The 16336-nt window shown below is 46.7% G+C and overlaps 1 protein-coding gene across 2 annotated transcripts in view; it reads left to right on the plus strand.

Moving 5' to 3' along the window:
- Positions 1-16336, plus strand: part of TSSC4 (tumor suppressing subtransferable candidate 4) — a 94916-nt gene that overhangs the window by 60341 nt on the left and 18239 nt on the right. For both annotated transcript variants that reach the window (XM_085644945.1, XM_085644946.1), the window contains one exon: positions 14632-14704. The gene's annotated coding sequence lies outside the window, so the exon portion shown is untranslated. The remainder of the gene's footprint in view (positions 1-14631; positions 14705-16336) is intronic.

The raw sequence follows: 16336 nt of genomic DNA on the forward strand, positions 1-16336 counted from the left end.
GTAGCTGACTTAAGGGGTTCCTGCCACGACCCCAGAAGCAGAAGAGGACTTTCCACGTCGGGGCTGCAGGTAAGTGTCGACTCCCAATGCCACCAAACCAAATCTTTTGGTAGCCCACCAGTACTGCGAGTCTCCTGAAGGGAGCTGCTGAAACTGCAAACTTCCTGCGGGAACCATCCACCTGCGCAAATGCCTACTGTGAGCAATTGCAACACTCCACGGTGCAAAGCAACACACCAACATTTGCATCTTCTGCAAGCCGAAATTCTCACCATAATGCAAAAAGGAGCTACCAAACAGTTTACAAATCCCAGCGCATTCAATATTCTATTCTTATTTTTCCTTATTTAAAAGAAGTTGGTGAATGGAGACCAATTTTGGATCTTTGTCAGTTAAATGTGTGCCTCAAAAAGCAAAAGTTCTGTATGGTGTATCTGTAGAACATCCTAGAAGAATTTACGGCAACTGTGAATCAGCAAGACTTTTCTTCAGCCTTCACCTCAAACATTGAAAATACCTCTATTTTGAAGGGGTTAGTTGTTACTACCAGTTAAATGGGTTACGTCTCAGACCGAAATCTGTTCAAATAATCTTCGCAAAGTGAATGTGCGAGTGGCAGCTTAGGCAACACAGTTAACAAATATTCCAATGCTTGAATGACTGTTTGGTAACTTCCTGCTTCCCATCCCTTTACCACTACATCTACTAAGGCCTGATTGCAGCTCTTCAGAAAGCCAGGTCTTTCTATCATCCGAGAAAAGCCATCACCGTGTCCCCTCTAGCTAATAACAGTTTATTAGAGCAGTATTGCACGAGGGAAAGTGTACCCATTAAAACCAAGTTTGAATTGCCCACACCATCTAGCCAGTCAAATTCAGTTAACCAGTTCAAATGGGATGATGTAATTGTGCATTCCTCTGGTACCCTTTTGTCTCTTACATTTGACACCACTGTGTAAAGAGTTAAACAATCAATGGACAAAGGCTACAGGATCATTCTCCAACAGAAACACCATTACGCAGAAAATAAAGACAGTCTCTTACCAAATTTAGATCGCAGGTTTGGTTTAATCCTAGAAGCACATGAGGGCCTAGCATCTGCACATGCAATGGTGGCGACTACTATTTCACTATTGCAGCAACACTATTTGTGGCCAGGTCTATATAAACAGACTAAAGACTTTGTCCTTAAATGCGACATCTGTCAGCAGATGAAAGGTTCCACCTTTGCATGCCCACCACAGACACCTCTATTGATGTCAAACAAGCCACTCACTTCTGTCTATCTGAGTTACTGCAGCCTGTACAATCAGATGGGGCTTAGAAATACACCTTGGTTGCAGTGGATTTCTGCTCTACATTCTTATGGGTTTGGCCACAGCGATCTGCTGATGCCCAAACTGTTATTAAAGATCTGCAAGTCTTCATTGGTACATACTCAGTTGGCACATTCCATTCAGACCAGGGGCTGGCCTTTACCTCTTAGGCTGACAAAGACACCATGGGAAAATTGCGTGTAACCGTGCTGCACTCCTCCACCTACCACCCTGAGGAGAATTTGGTAGGGGACAGGAAGAACCTAGACTTAAGGCGGTCTTTAACAGCTAGGTACTAGGCTCAAGTGGCAGTTTAGTCCATCAGCTATATGGGGTCCAGAGAGCTCTAAAAAATCTGCCTAGAAAATCCCTGGGTGGTCGGACTCCCTATGAGATCCTGTTTGGGGTTAAGATGTGGGTACCTGACCTCTACAGTCCCAGCACAGTGGCGGCAAAAACACTTTTTGACATCAATGAATATTCAACTGTTTTACAGGAACTGAACAGCTTCCGGGACACACAGAGCAATGTACAAGTAAAATGCCCTGAAACTTGAGAAGTGAGGGCACCAGCAACTCCTGGTTGGATCCCCGAAATTGGTGAACTGGTCCAAAATAGTGGACAAGAAAGAATTTGGGCCATCCTACAGAGCGCCTGTCCCCACTCTTGAAGATAAAAGAACTGTACTTTTACTGCCTTTCGCTGGTTGCAAAAACAAGAGATTTGTGTCAATAGATCTCATCAAATCGCATCATGTAGTCTGTTCTACCCAGTAGGCCATTTGGGATCCTGAGTAGTCTCCTGTCACCTCTCACTACTATACAGGAGGTCCCATTGGAAACTTTGATCAGCGAAGAAGCTTCCACTGCCCGGCTGGGGATACTCAGTAATGAAGCTTTTGCAGCGTGAATCTTTCTGGATTCACTATGCTGTGCATTATTCCGCGATCTTGTGGTTGGGTCCGGATTCGTAGTCTTTTCTTTTCTTTGTTTTTTTTTTTTTTTTTGTAGCCCAGGTGGGCGTCGACGTCCACCATTTGGTGCACCTCCCGTGACGTCGTCGTGCTTCCTGCGGAAGTCCCACCTTTGGGGCGCCATCTTCAGATTCTTTTTTCCACCGTTGGGTCTGGATCGACATCGGGAAGCTCCAGAAATTCACTCGGAGGAAGAAGGAGGAAAAGCGAGTTTCATCGATAGAATCAAGAGAAGACATCAGGAATAGAACAGATTTCATCAGGAGCGCGAAGAAAGAGGACCAGCGAGCTTTTTTCTTCGACAGCCTTGGAGAATGCACGCTCAGAGACCCTGAGCGAAATGGACAAGACGCCATTCAAGTTCTGCCCAAACTGCCACCACAAGTTTGCGCAGAAAGACCAGCATCCGGTCTGCAACCTCTGCCTACCGGTGGATCACCAGAGTATCGACTGCAACGCCTGCTCAGCCTTCGCGCCGAAGACACTCAGGGTGAGAGAGAGGCAGAGAAGAGCCAACGCCAACATGGATGGCAAAGGGAAACCCCCGACACTCTACGAGCTGGGCCTCGACACGGACGACGAGGACAACGTCGCCGAGACAGCCGAAAACTTCACGGTCGTAGAGACCGACAAGAAAAAAGAAGACGAGGTAAGAGAATCGTCGAGCGCAAATCAAAAAACACCTCGAAAACACGAGGGGGACTTGAGGAAAACCGAGTCAAGGTCCACGAAGGGAGCCCCGGCGCCGAAAACTTCGACGTCCAAAGGGGGAACTTCGGACAAAAGGCCCAGCGGATCCTTACAAAAGGACTCCCTGGTGCAGAAAGACGCCGAAAGGCAAGGGTCGTCGAAATCATCCCATGAAACGGGCCGATCGACGCAGAAAGAACGTTCGACGTCGACGCAAGTTTCATCGAAAAGACACGCGGTCGACGCCGAAAGCATCTCCGGAATGGAGAAAAAGAAGAGGCGGCTCGAAGCCGAAATGGAGAACATCCTTCAAAGGAAGAAGGAGTTCGACGCCAGGATGAAGGAATTCAAGATTCCAACGGTTTCATCGGCGGACGTCGTCGAGGTCGAAGAGGAGTTCGACGCCGAAGGGCTGACAAGGGATCTCGAAGAAGAAGAGGAGCCCTATTATGAGGAAGAAGCCGAGGAAGAAGACCAACAGTCGTTCTTCGAATCGGCGGCATCTACCAGCAACGACGTCGAATGGCACGATCTCGACACCGAAAACCCGGAGGAGCCCGTGGACACGTACCCCTCGAGGCCTTCGCCACCCGACGACATCGGGGTATACAATATGGTGGTGAAGAGCGCAGCACTGGCCTTCGGCGTCAAACTCGACGAGGAGAGGCCGAAAGCCGATTTTCTCGTCGAAACACTGCTCCCCATCCAGACTAGGAGTCAGTTCCTCCCCATGCTACAAAGCGTGATGAACCAGGGGAGAGAAGCCTTCAAGGAGCCTGCCACCTGCCGGTCGATCACGCCCAGGACAGAGAAGAAATATAAGCACTCCTCCCTGGACCCACCTTACATCAAGGGTAGCGTCACCGCAGACTCCATCATAGCCTCCACGGCCAGGAGAAGGGCCAACGTTCCAGCAACTTCGGGCCCGCCTCCGGATAAAGAGAGCAGGAGGATCGACCTCACAGGCAGAAAGGTCGAGAGGAACGCCGCAATGCACTGGCGCATGGCGAATTCGAATGCACTCCTCAATAGACACCAATACCAACACTGGGATGAGATGGGGGAGCTAGTAAAGCACCTCCCCGAAGAATACCGCCAGAGAGCCTCTCACCTGGTAGATGAAGGAAAGAACATCGCCAACTCCTGTATAAAGACGGCGTTGGATGGGGCAGAGACTTCAGCAAGACTCATGGCCATAGGGGTCACAGAGAGGAGGCATGCATGGCTAAGAATCTCGGGATTCAAACCGGAAGTGCAGAACAACATCCTTGGCACCCCCTTCAACGGAGAGACACTGTTCGGAGCAACGGTGGACGAAAAGCTCACCCAGCTCAAGAAGGAAAACGAGACAGCGAGGTCCATGGGGGCCCTACAGCTGAGGGGAATGAGACGAGGTAATCCCTCGAGGAGACCCTACGGTAGGGGTGCAAGCCAACAAGGGACATCGCACCAGGCGTTCCAACAAGGTCAGCAGGGCGAAGGTCACGGTCAAAGTCAGCAGAAGCAAAGCTGGCAATATCAACCTCGGGGCCAGTCCTTTCGCGGGAGAGGGAACGGACGTGGCCAAAGGAGGAGAGGGGGCGATCAGCCCTCCTCGAAGTGACTCAGCACGCAAGAAGACGCCTACCCTCGTCAGGTCCCCAAGGGTGAGGCGCAAAAAAGTGTCATCAGGGGGAAGAGAAGATTCAAGAGCCTACGAGCATACGTCACCAGTAGGCGGAAGGCTGAGGTTCCACCTTCAGGAGTGGCGGCGTATAACCACAGACAAGTGGATACGGAACATCGTGCAGTACGGATACTGCGTAGACTTGGAGAAAAGACCTCCAAACAGGAAACCGAAGGGAAGACAGAGATCTGCCCAAGAACTGGCAATACTCAGAGAAGAAACGCGGAAACTCCTACAGAAGGGAGCCATAGAGGCAGTGCCGTTCGGGGAACGCAACAAAGGGGTCTACTCAAACTACTTCGTGGTTCCGAAGGTAGACGGAGACCTCAGGCCCATACTGGACCTCCGTTACCTAAACAAGTTCATAAGAACGCAAAGGTTCAAAATGACTTCACTGCAGGAGGTACTGCCACAGATAAGAGAAGGGGACTTCATGGTCACCGTGGACCTCAAGGATGCCTACCTTCACATCCCAATAAACAGAAGGCACAAGGGCCTTCTAAGATTCAACATCGAGCAGGAACACTACCAGTTCACAACCCTGGCCTTCGGATTAAAATCAGCGCCAAGGGTCTTTACAAAATGCCTGTCGGCGGTAGCGGCACACCTACGAAAGCAGGGCATACACGTATACCCATACTTGGACGACTGGCTGGTCAAGGCAAACTCACGCGAGAAGTGCGAGAGGCACGCAAAACGCGTAACAGACACCCTCACAAATCTGGGATTTTCCATCCACTGGGGAAAATCATCGCTGGAACCGGAATAGGTAAAGATTTTCCTGGGGGCAAAGATCAACTCCCTCAACAGTACAGTAGTGCCCAGCGACAGGAGGACAGATGCCCTACTGAAGGAGACGCAGCTCTACCAGAAGGGGCGAGCTCTGACAGTGAGGGCGGTGAGCAAGATGATGGGGATGATGGCGTCCTGTATCCAGCTGGTGCCGAATGTACGCCTGCACATGAGACCATTCCAGGAATGGCTGCAACAGCAATGGTCACAAGCAAACGGAAGTTGGGAGGATCTAGTGGTTGTTACGCACGCAGTGCAGGAGGAGATAACTTGGTGGAACAGAGACAACATAACAACGGGGAGAAGCCTGACACCACCAAGCCCAACAGTGACCATTACCACGGACGCATCGCAGAAGGGATGGGGAGCGCACATGGACAACCTCAGAGTGAGGGGTCTATGGGCTCCGGCAGACGCGGTCCGCCACATCAACTACCTCGAGTTGAAAACGATACTGCTAGCCCTGAAGGCATTCCAGAGACACCTGTGCGGCCAGAGGGTGTTGGTACAGACAGACAACACCACGGCGATGTTCTACATCAACAAACAAGGGGGGACACAGTCGTTTCCCCTCTCATCCCTAGCTCAGGAGATTTGGAGATGGGCCATACCTCTCAAGATAGATCTACTGGCAATTCACCTACCAGGGAAGGACAATGTGGAGGCAGACTGGCTGAGCAGGCAGACGTCAGCATCGCACGAGTGGGAGCTCAATGGCCAGGAAACGGAGAAAATCTTCCGGAGATGGGGGACTCCCACAATAGACCTATTTGCAACACGCCACAATGCAAAATGCCAAAGCTTCGCGTCCAGGCAACCAGATCAGCAATCCAAGGGAAATGCCCTATGGATAAGCTGGTGGAGGACATTTGCCTACGCCTTTCCACCGATACCCCTGTTGCACAGAGTGCTCGACAAGTGCAGAACCAGCAACATGACTCTGATCCTGGTGGCCCCACAGTGGGCGAGGCAGACATGGTTCTCACAGATTCAAGAAATGGCGCAAGGCAATCCGTACAGGTTCGAGAGGAGAAAAGACCTGCTCTCAATGCAAAACGGGGAGGTCCTGCACCCAGAGCCAGAGACCCTCAACCTAGCAGCATGGCTCCTGAAGACCTAGAGTTCGCACACCTAAGGTTACCTCAGAGCACTATGCGAGTGCTACGGGAGGCAAGGAAACCTACTACAAGAAAGTGCTACAGCGCAAAGTGGAAGAGATTCACGGTGTGGTGCAGGAAGAAGGGCCTGCACAACAGAATGACAAGAGACTCAACTGTGCTGAGGTACCTCACACACCTTCTAAAGAGTAACCTCTGCTCGAGCTCCCTAAGGGTGCACCTAGCAGCGATCGTTGCCTACACCAGAGGTGAGAAGGGTGGAAGTTTCTTCAGCTCGCAGGTGGTGAAGAGATTCATGGAGGGAGCCAAAAGAATGGCACCCCCGAAAAGGTTGCCGCCGCCGGCATGGAATTTAAACGTGGTTCTGACGGAGCTCATGAAGGCGCCGTTTGAACCCATTCACAAGGCCAATCTACAAATGTTGACGATGAAAACTGCCTTCCTAGTGGCCATAACCTCACTACGCAGGGTGAGCGAGCTTCAAGCACTAACGCTACAGGAGCCCTACATTCAAATTCACAAGGACAGGGTAGTCCTGAGGACGGACCCACACTTCATGCCCAAGGTAGTGTCGGCGTTCCACATGAATCAGAGTATCCAGATACCGAGTTTCTTCCAAAACCCGACTACAAACGCAGAAAAGGCCCTGCACACCCTCGATGCCAGAAGAGCGGTGATGCACTACATTGAAAGAACCAAGGAACTCAGGAAGTCGAAGCAGCTGTTTGTGTCCTTTGCTACTAGCTTCATGGGTAGACCAGTGACCAAGGGCACCATCGCTAGGTGGATTGCCCTCACTATTCAATTCTGTCACAAACAGGCTGGACAGGAGCTAACGGAGGGGCCACAAGCTCACTCCACAAGGAAGAAGGGGGCCACAGTTGCCTTCCTGGCAAACACGCCCATCCAAGACATTTGTCTCGCAGCAACTTGGGCATCTGTGCACACGTTCACAAAGCACTACTGCGTGGACATTCAAATGAATAAGGAAGCACAGGTCGGACAGAAGGTGCTACAACACATTTTCAACGACCAGCGATCATCTTCCACCCAGCCACCACAAAAATAGGAAAACCGCTACAAAGTCTATGCACAGCATAGTGAATCCAGAAAGATTCACGCTGCAAAACGAAAAGTTTCTTACCTGTCGGTGTAGTTTTGCAGCTTGAAGATCTTTCTGGATTCACTAGCGAACCCACCCACCTCCGCCAGGAAGATGAGGCTGGAGGAAGAGGGGGTGAAATGGATAGGATCAAATAAGTGGATACGTACAGAAATATGGACAAAAGGATTAATCAATCGCCTAGGGTTAAAAAAAAAAAAAAAAAAAAAAAAAACAGGGAAAAAAGAACCCGAAGATGGCGCCCCAAAGGTGGGACTTCCGCAGGAAGCACGACGACGTCACGGGAGGTGCACCAAATGGTGGACGTCGACGCCCACCTGGGCTACAAAAAAAAAAAAAAAAACAAAGAAAAGACTACGAATCCGGACCCAACCACAAGATCGCGGAATAATGCACAGCATAGTGAATCCAGAAAGATCTTCAAGCTGCAAAACTACACCGACAGGTAAGAAACTTTTCGATCTCTTCTTCCTGCTACATCAACAACTACTATACAAACAACTTGTACGAAAACCCATATTTCTATATGGAAACCTTACACGGATGGTGTCTGTCAGTGTGCCACAATTCGAGTCAACTCCAAGTTTACATAGCATCCAGAGATGCCAAACATAGGTCAAAAAACCTCCAGCTACTTTGTCGACTTTGATGACTTTTCTTCAGATTCGTTTGACCCACCTTCACTGCCACCTCTGCGAGGTAGATTGCGACGTACTTTGTTCCTCTATGGCTATACCTGTGGATTACAATTTAGTTACTTTTCCTCATTCTTTGAAATGGTTTTGTGACCATAAAGCAAGTTCTTCACCTGCAGTATTTAATTACACACAGTGGGAACACTGCCCTACACCACCATGGCAAAAAGAACAATTGATGGATGGAATGCGGGACACTATGAAATACTTACCCCCAGTACAAAGATCTGGGCCTAAATCCATAGTTTTTTGCTCACCACGCAACCCTTAGTTTGGACCCGTCCATATGCAAATCATTCTTGACCCTGCTCCCCATGGAAACAGTCCAGCCAGGCCAGGTCCTTCCTGGACAGGAAACAAGCATTCTAGGACCAGTTTCACCACTGGGTAGCTCACAAACGTTTGCACAGAAGTTTGCATATTTCTCTGGTCACAATACAGCTGATTCAGTGTCCTATTATTAAAGGCTGATAACCATCACCAGCAAAGAAAAATATGCTCACGGATACAAAGCTTATATACTCTGAATGTTATCTTTTCCAGTTATCCACACAAGGATTGACTTCTGCAGAGACACTTTTGATTTTAAACCTATCTGGGGAACTAAAGATTGGCAGGTTCAGGGGAACAAGACATTATTTAGAGTATGCCAGGTCCCACATCATGTGGTTTTCCTGAAAAAAACTGTGCAGCAGACGTCCTGTCTTGGCCTGACTAAGATAAAATATTTAAATATAACTGACGTTCCATCATTTGTATGTTTTGTGAACTGGCACAGATCACAAATTACACAGATGAATCATTGGACACCATGCTTCACAATAGTTCATACAATTGTTCAGGGACCAATCGGAGGGATAGTTAGCGTGGCTGTTAAATCCGAACGGGTGTCATGCACGTTTCCTGGGTGATACCAAAGGGTTTTGTTTCAGCAGGCACAACCCACTTTACACACAAACACAGCACTCTGGGGTGGTAACAACTTAGTGTTGGGAAGTACTACCTTGATTTGCCAAAAACCTCAACATTGTCCCAGGTGAAACAACACTTGTCCCTTTTTTCTGATGACATGGGACTCCAGGACTTTTTGTTAGGTCCTTGAAAACCACGGCAAAAGCGCTTTTTGTATGCAATATATAACGAAGAGGCTGCTGAGAGACTGCGTGAAATTGACAAGGCAGATTTAGAAAGGACTCTTATCAGTAGTTGATAAAGGCATGACCACATTGTCCACTAGGACATACTCTCTGGGTAACAATGTAATCTGCAAAAGGCATCATACAAAATTACATGTTTCCTTTACAGCATGGGCAGTCACAGCTTAGATCAATTATGTTACTGAGCTGGACTCTACAGACACTTCGTGCCGGTCGCGTACCATGGCGACACCTTAATGCCACTATCTTGATTTTACCTTCCAATCTTACAAAGCAACAAACCATCATGGTAAGCATAAAGTTACACATAGAGAAGTTGGAGAAATTACCATTCGCTGTTGCATAAATACTTTTTGTGGATTGGATAATACACAGGTTTATTTCTCTGCCAATTTCGACATTTCACTTGCAATACTGTTTACAGCACCATCAAGTAGCTAAATGAACGATATGAAGCGCAAGGAGAAGGATATGTGCACGTGTCATGGATTTTACCTTTTAGATATCGCTGTGGGAATGATGAGACTGAAGTCTTTCTTAGCAGGTTTGACTGCGCAGACACAAATTGCAGCTTTGTACTTTTTGCAGCAATTTAATGATTTTGATGTCTGTTTTGCTGTTGGCAGCTTTTTGAAGTGCATTTTTGCAAAGAGGAGGAGTGTGTTGTTTTAATTTTAATGTATTTTATCACTTTCTGTATGGAATGCACTGGTATTGCTGATAAAATGTTTACCTGATTTGCTAACTCCTTTATAGGCCCGACTTTATTATTCGTGTATGTTTTGATAATAATTGCTGCTATTGATGGCTGTAGTTGTTTCTCTTTGTTGCACTATTAGATAATATTTGCTGCTATTTACGAACCCAAGCGTTTTGCACCGTCACTTTAGTTCACATCTGATAAATCTGCTGCTACTTAAGAACCCAATTGTTTTGCACTGCCACTTTAGTTTCGAGAAAAAGTTCTCTATTTGTGAGCTGTGGTATGCTTTTTAAACAGAAAATCAGTTTATTTGCTGTGACAAGATTTATTTTATATGGTGTTTATATCTGTGTATCTTTTATGTCCTGTCTTTGGAAGGACGAATAAAGAAAGAATGGAATTGACTGCGAGAATACTGTAGGACATTCCTTGGTGTGTAGGGTGGTTTCGCTTCATGGTTGCATGTAATACGTCCTGTTAACTGAAGTGTTCTCCAGCTCAGGTGATCTGTCCGGCTTTCATAGTACTCTTGAATGGAAATTATTTGATGTTGAACGATCATAGCTGTTGCGGCACGAAAACGGGCATTGCCTATCTGTTGACGGTTTCTACAGTTGTGACCTGTTGCACACAAGTACGCTTTCCACCTGTCCTCACAGTTAGGGAGGCACTTCTTTGCCCTTCAATAAAGCTTTTGAATGTGCACTTTGATGCTTTGAACTGACTGAAAGCTGGATTGTTCCAGAAGGACGTGGCCTTAACATCTGCAAACAAGAAGTTTAATCTTCAAGTTGCAAGGTCTACTTCTGAGATACAGGCTCTACTTCGTGCTAATTTCCCATTACATTTTGGGGGACTTGATCACCACATTTGTAACATGTCTAGTATGGTAGGAGTGGCACACATTAAGGAAATAGGCTCTGGCTTGGTTAGTACCTTCTAGAGACTCTTCAAAGTTATTCCATCATTCATACAGTTCTTGCTGGGAAGCATTTTGGAGGTCTTCCACTGGTCCTGTTTGTTGGGACTTTGTTTTTACTTTTTCTGCTCCGCAGTGGATGTGCCATCGAGAGGCCAAATGGAACTGGCACTTCCACATGTGCTCCTGTGTTGTGAGTGCATGATAGTGTTTTTGCGCACCCTTGCTTCAGGAACTAAATGAACACTATTTCTTGTCCTTTCGGCCTGTTTGGCTACTCCGCATGCAGCCCATATTCTGCTGTCTTCGGTGCACTTTCGAGTGTGCCCTAAACATATTCCTAGAAGCGCAACTAGTTCGGTCTCTGGACATTGACCCACTGGTGAGCCCATTAACTGTCTACTTGTACTGTTGTCCTTTGCTCTTGCCGTTGCTTCTGAATGGATTCTACGAGCCCTCCTGGGATGCTTCTGATGCTGGTGGCCTGGATCTTAGCTCGGCTCTTCGGATCCCGTACTGGCTGTACCTCCTTCGGCGGCTGCTGAGGGGAATGGATGGGAACATATTTGCTCTAAGGATCTGATCGGATGGATGCTTCGTCTACATCTCGGACCACATAAAGAATGTAGCAGTTTCGAGCTGTGGGATTTTTAAAAATTCGGCTTTCTTTTAATTGCAAAATTAAATACAGCTTTTATTTTTTTACTGATTTTTCAACTGCCTTCCACCATGCTATGTGCTATTAAGAAGCATGATGCGGTTTTAGATTTTAGGAGGGTTTTTTATATACTTATTGACCCTTATATTTTTACATTTGTCTAGGGATAGCTTTCATCGACTCGCGTCTAGGAGTGGGTGTCACATGGTCAGGAAAGGACCAGTTAGCAACACAACCAATAACATGCTTACGTTTCTTAAGTTGCCTTCTCTTTTACACACAGTGACTTTTGACAAACATTTGTGTGCGTGACACTGCAGGATAACATTCCCTGAATCAGCATTGATTACATTTCTTCTTCGTAGGTGCAATATCACGACACCTGCACATTCAGTACAAGGGACAAAGTTCACTGCACAAATGCTATTATTGTTATTGTCTGGTAGGCGACACTGCTATCAAACTAGAATAAACAATTGCTGCCTGACAGGTTGCGACATGGCCACATGGGTGCTGTTTATTATATATACAGAATTGCTACCTTGTTTAAGGGGAAAGGAGCACTCAGCTGACATTGTGAGGTCACTGCATGCCGAAATTCCAGCTCAGCTGATTCCTGTGTACCAACACAAGGCATATCATGCTCTACACCAAGACCGACAGCGATTTGGTGGATCACCTACCCTAGGTAAGATAACGTTAGGGAGCGCTAGATAGGAGTACAATATACATAGTAATTATATGCCAGCATAGATTTACTGTTATAGCACAGTGATGGAATCGTTTATCCTTTTCACTGTTCTCATTATGCTTATATTGGTTCTTCTGTTTCATTCTACTGATTATTGCAGCAGACATCTTTCATAGAAGAATCACAATGCTTCAATAAATCTTTAAACGCCTTGCTGAGTATTTCTTTGGGTATGCATGAGGTGTCCGAACGAAAGGGTTCTAGATATGTTTAAACGATTTCCTTGGAGGGATCAGGGTTGTCCTGCTCTAAGCTTGTATATACATTTGTTGCCCCTTAAGGTTAGGGTTGCAGATGGTGCACCGTGGGCCAGCAGAGATACAGGCCAACATATCCTGAGGGTGTGCATGGAATCAGTCTGGCACAATCCTGACGTTTATGTTGTCCAGCAAACGCACAGTAATACTGGAGAGGTACAAGCCGTATGACACCCTGCGTCTGCATGCACCATCACACAACAGTGGCCCTTTTGGAATTTAAGGTCAATGCAGACAAGCATCGGCGAAGCCAATGGCTAATCTTTTAAAGGCAAGTTTCTGTAGAGTGCTGCTTCTTGGAGCTACTCTCCTGGGTTGGGACAGGATCAATTTATGAGGTATTTATTCTGGACTTCATCAAGATCCCATCTTTTGTGTAAAATCGTTCATCACTCCTACCCGAACTGCAGAGGTTAAATTACAAACTGAATCTGCAGTTGACATGAAGATTATGCAAAGCTTTCTCTGTAATGGAATCAGTCACTTGAGCTTACAAGCAAATTGTAAAATGTGTGGATTTGACGCCAATTTGTCATTTAACTCCAATTGCAAAACATTATTAACGCTTGTTATTTCAAAGTTTCCTTTATTAAATACCTAGTCTATTGTCCCCTATCCCTACTGTCCTCAATCTGAAGTCAATTCTGAACAATAACTACATGTTTCCTTCTTATTTATAAAAAAGAAACAAATGAACGCAGAGTTACTCTGCATTTAACCTGGTGGTTAGACCAATGGGGATTATAGAACAGTTAGTAGTGAACTCTCTCATAGGAGGGGGGTGGGCTCACACTCCAGCACTCAGTTTGCCCCGATGTAGTGAATTCTCTCAGCCTTGGGTGCACATATTCAGTTTAACATGGCTTCCTGTAGTTGCTAATGGCATTTAGTCGTCCATGCTTGTTTTTCCCCCAAAAAATTGTTCCATGTATTCATATGATCTTGTTTATTTTGTCCTTTTCTTATACCATTGCGCCTTCGCACTGAATATGCTGTTATGTTAATCCTTTAAAACATGATCCTGTTCTGTTGGTAATCATTACATACTTGAAGGCAAATTGTTTATAGGTATATTTAGTAGGAATGTGTATTTTTTATTCGTTCTGTTGTTTTTTGTTTTTTTTTCTTTTTCTTGGAAGCAACCCATAGTTTTGAATGCTAGATTGACTATTGCATCTTGTTACAGTATAATGAATGTTATAGAGTCTTGATAAAGGACTGAGTTTGGGTCCCCCGCCTCATCGCCTGAAGCATATACGGAACATGTTCCAACTGTAAGCCGTAGCTGAATAGATTTCCACCATCTAACTGCTAGATTAAGTGTGGTGCGCTCTGTATTGTATAGGCTAATGTTTACTTTTGCAGCATTCTTCCCACAAAATTGGGGTGCTAGAAGCGTTTGTGCTTCCTGTGTTTTTCCTTGTATGATATGGTTATGTATACTTTTTGTGTTACCTGTTGTACGACTGTCACTAAAGCCTCTTTTTCCCTATTGATCTGATAGTTTATTAAATGTACCAATACTCGTGTCCAAACAGCAAATCCAATTTTTTTCTTATTACAAGTTACTGCCTTTTGTAACTAATCTGGTTTAGCTTAATTTAACGCAGTATATTCATCTCTTGCCTTCTGTTGAACCTATTTAGTCCCTGTTGAGAATTGTCTTAGCAGACAGTTTTTTGGTTTATGGCTTTATTGCCCTTCTTTATGATAGTAGTTTTGGACTTCTTCTCTATGTAGTATTGGTTTGGAAATGACTGATGTGTTGCGACCTTTAGTCTTTTTTGCTAAGTGCTTTTTCCTTTTTTTCTCAGGGTGAAGGAGCTGCGGATGTTAGTACATTTAACAGACCCCGAAAAGGGAGCACTGAATCAGGCCCAGGAGAAAGTAAGTGATGTCTACTTTTCTTGCACCTCACCATTTCATTCTCTCACCCATCCCATTCCCTTGCTGAAAATACCTCCTCCCGTTATTCAGTTTTACTTTATACTCTCTCTCCCTTTACTTCTGTAGTCCTGCGTGTTCTGGACCCGAGAGAGTGGATGGTAGTGTTGAAAGTGCAGGACACATATTTCCCCGTCCTACCTGCCCACAGACATTACCTGCGGTTCATAGTGGGCCACAAGCACTTTCAGCTTGCTGTACTCCACTTTGGCCTTTCCAGCTCCCCTCGGGTGTTCACCAAGATGATGGCGGTGGTTGCATCTCATCTGCGGAGATCGGGGGTGGTGGTCTTCCTCTATCTTGGCGTCTGGTTGTTGAAGGCGGGCTCATTCCAGGCAGTCGTCTCCAGACTTCGGCCGACCTCATGCACTCACTGGGATTCACTATTAACGTGCTGAAGTCACACCTGACCCGTTCTAAAACTTTCCCTATCATCTGAGTTGCTCTGGACACAGTGCTGTTTATGGGTTATCCTTCTGAGCGGGGAGTCTGTGATATACAGGCAATGGCACCGACGTTTCAGCCTCTATCCTAGATTTCGGTGAGACTGACTGAGGCTGCAGGACCTCATGGTCTCCTGCATCCTGCAAGTGACACATGCTTGTTGGCATATGCTCTAAAGTGGGACCTGAAGTTTCAGTGGGCACAGCATCAGAGGAATCTCTGAGATTATCTAGATTTCAGAGAGCACTGCTAAAAATCTGCAGTGGAGGCTGATGTTCTGCGATTGGGTCAGTGGCATTCCCCTCTCCCTTCCCCAACCGGATCGAACTGTGAGAGGTAGCGATCAGAGGCCTCTGGCCTCCGGTGGTATGCTGGTTCCACATCAACCTGTTGGAGCTTCGAGCGATGTGATTAGCATTGAAAGCCTCTCTACCCTCCATCAAGGGGAGGCTAGTGCAGGTGTTCATGCACAACACTACCGCCATGTGGTACTGCAACAAACAGGGTGGTTGAGGCCCTTTGTCTATGGACATGACTAACATCGGTGCATTTCCCTGGTGGTCAAACCTGGCGGACTCTCTCAACACCAGGACAGACAAACCTAGCTGTCGATACCTAGTGGATCAAAAGTGGGGTCTCTTTCCAGAGGTAGCGCGAGGTCTCTTTCAAGAGTGGGGAGAGTCTTGGTTAGATCTGTTCGCCACCACCGAGAACGTGCAGTGTCAGCAGTTCTGTACGCTAGAGTTTCCAAGGCAGTTCTCGCTCGGAAACTCTTTTCGTATAGAGGGGAGGTCACACCACCTGTATGGCTTTCTGCCAATACCATTCCTGCCCAGAGTTCTCAAAAATATCAGGAGCAACCGGGTTCAAATCTTTTTTGTTGCTCTAGATAGGGCACGTAGAGTCTAGTATCTCGAGCTGTATAGCATGTCCATAGGTCCTGTGATCAGGTTACCTCTTCAGGAGGATCTTTTGTCGTAGCAGCGGGGAAGGGTCCTCCACTCGAACCTGTCAACGATATTCCTTCATGCATGGAGATTGAGCTGTGACAGTGGACAGCCTTTGGCCTTCTGCCCGAAGTCTGTAATGTCATTGCGGCAGCCAGACATCCCTCCACCAAGATGCTGTACG

The sequence above is a fragment of the Triturus cristatus genome, chromosome 3_1 (genome assembly GCF_964204655.1).
Source record: "Triturus cristatus chromosome 3_1, aTriCri1.1, whole genome shotgun sequence".
Classification (NCBI taxonomy): domain Eukaryota; kingdom Metazoa; phylum Chordata; class Amphibia; order Caudata; family Salamandridae; genus Triturus; species Triturus cristatus.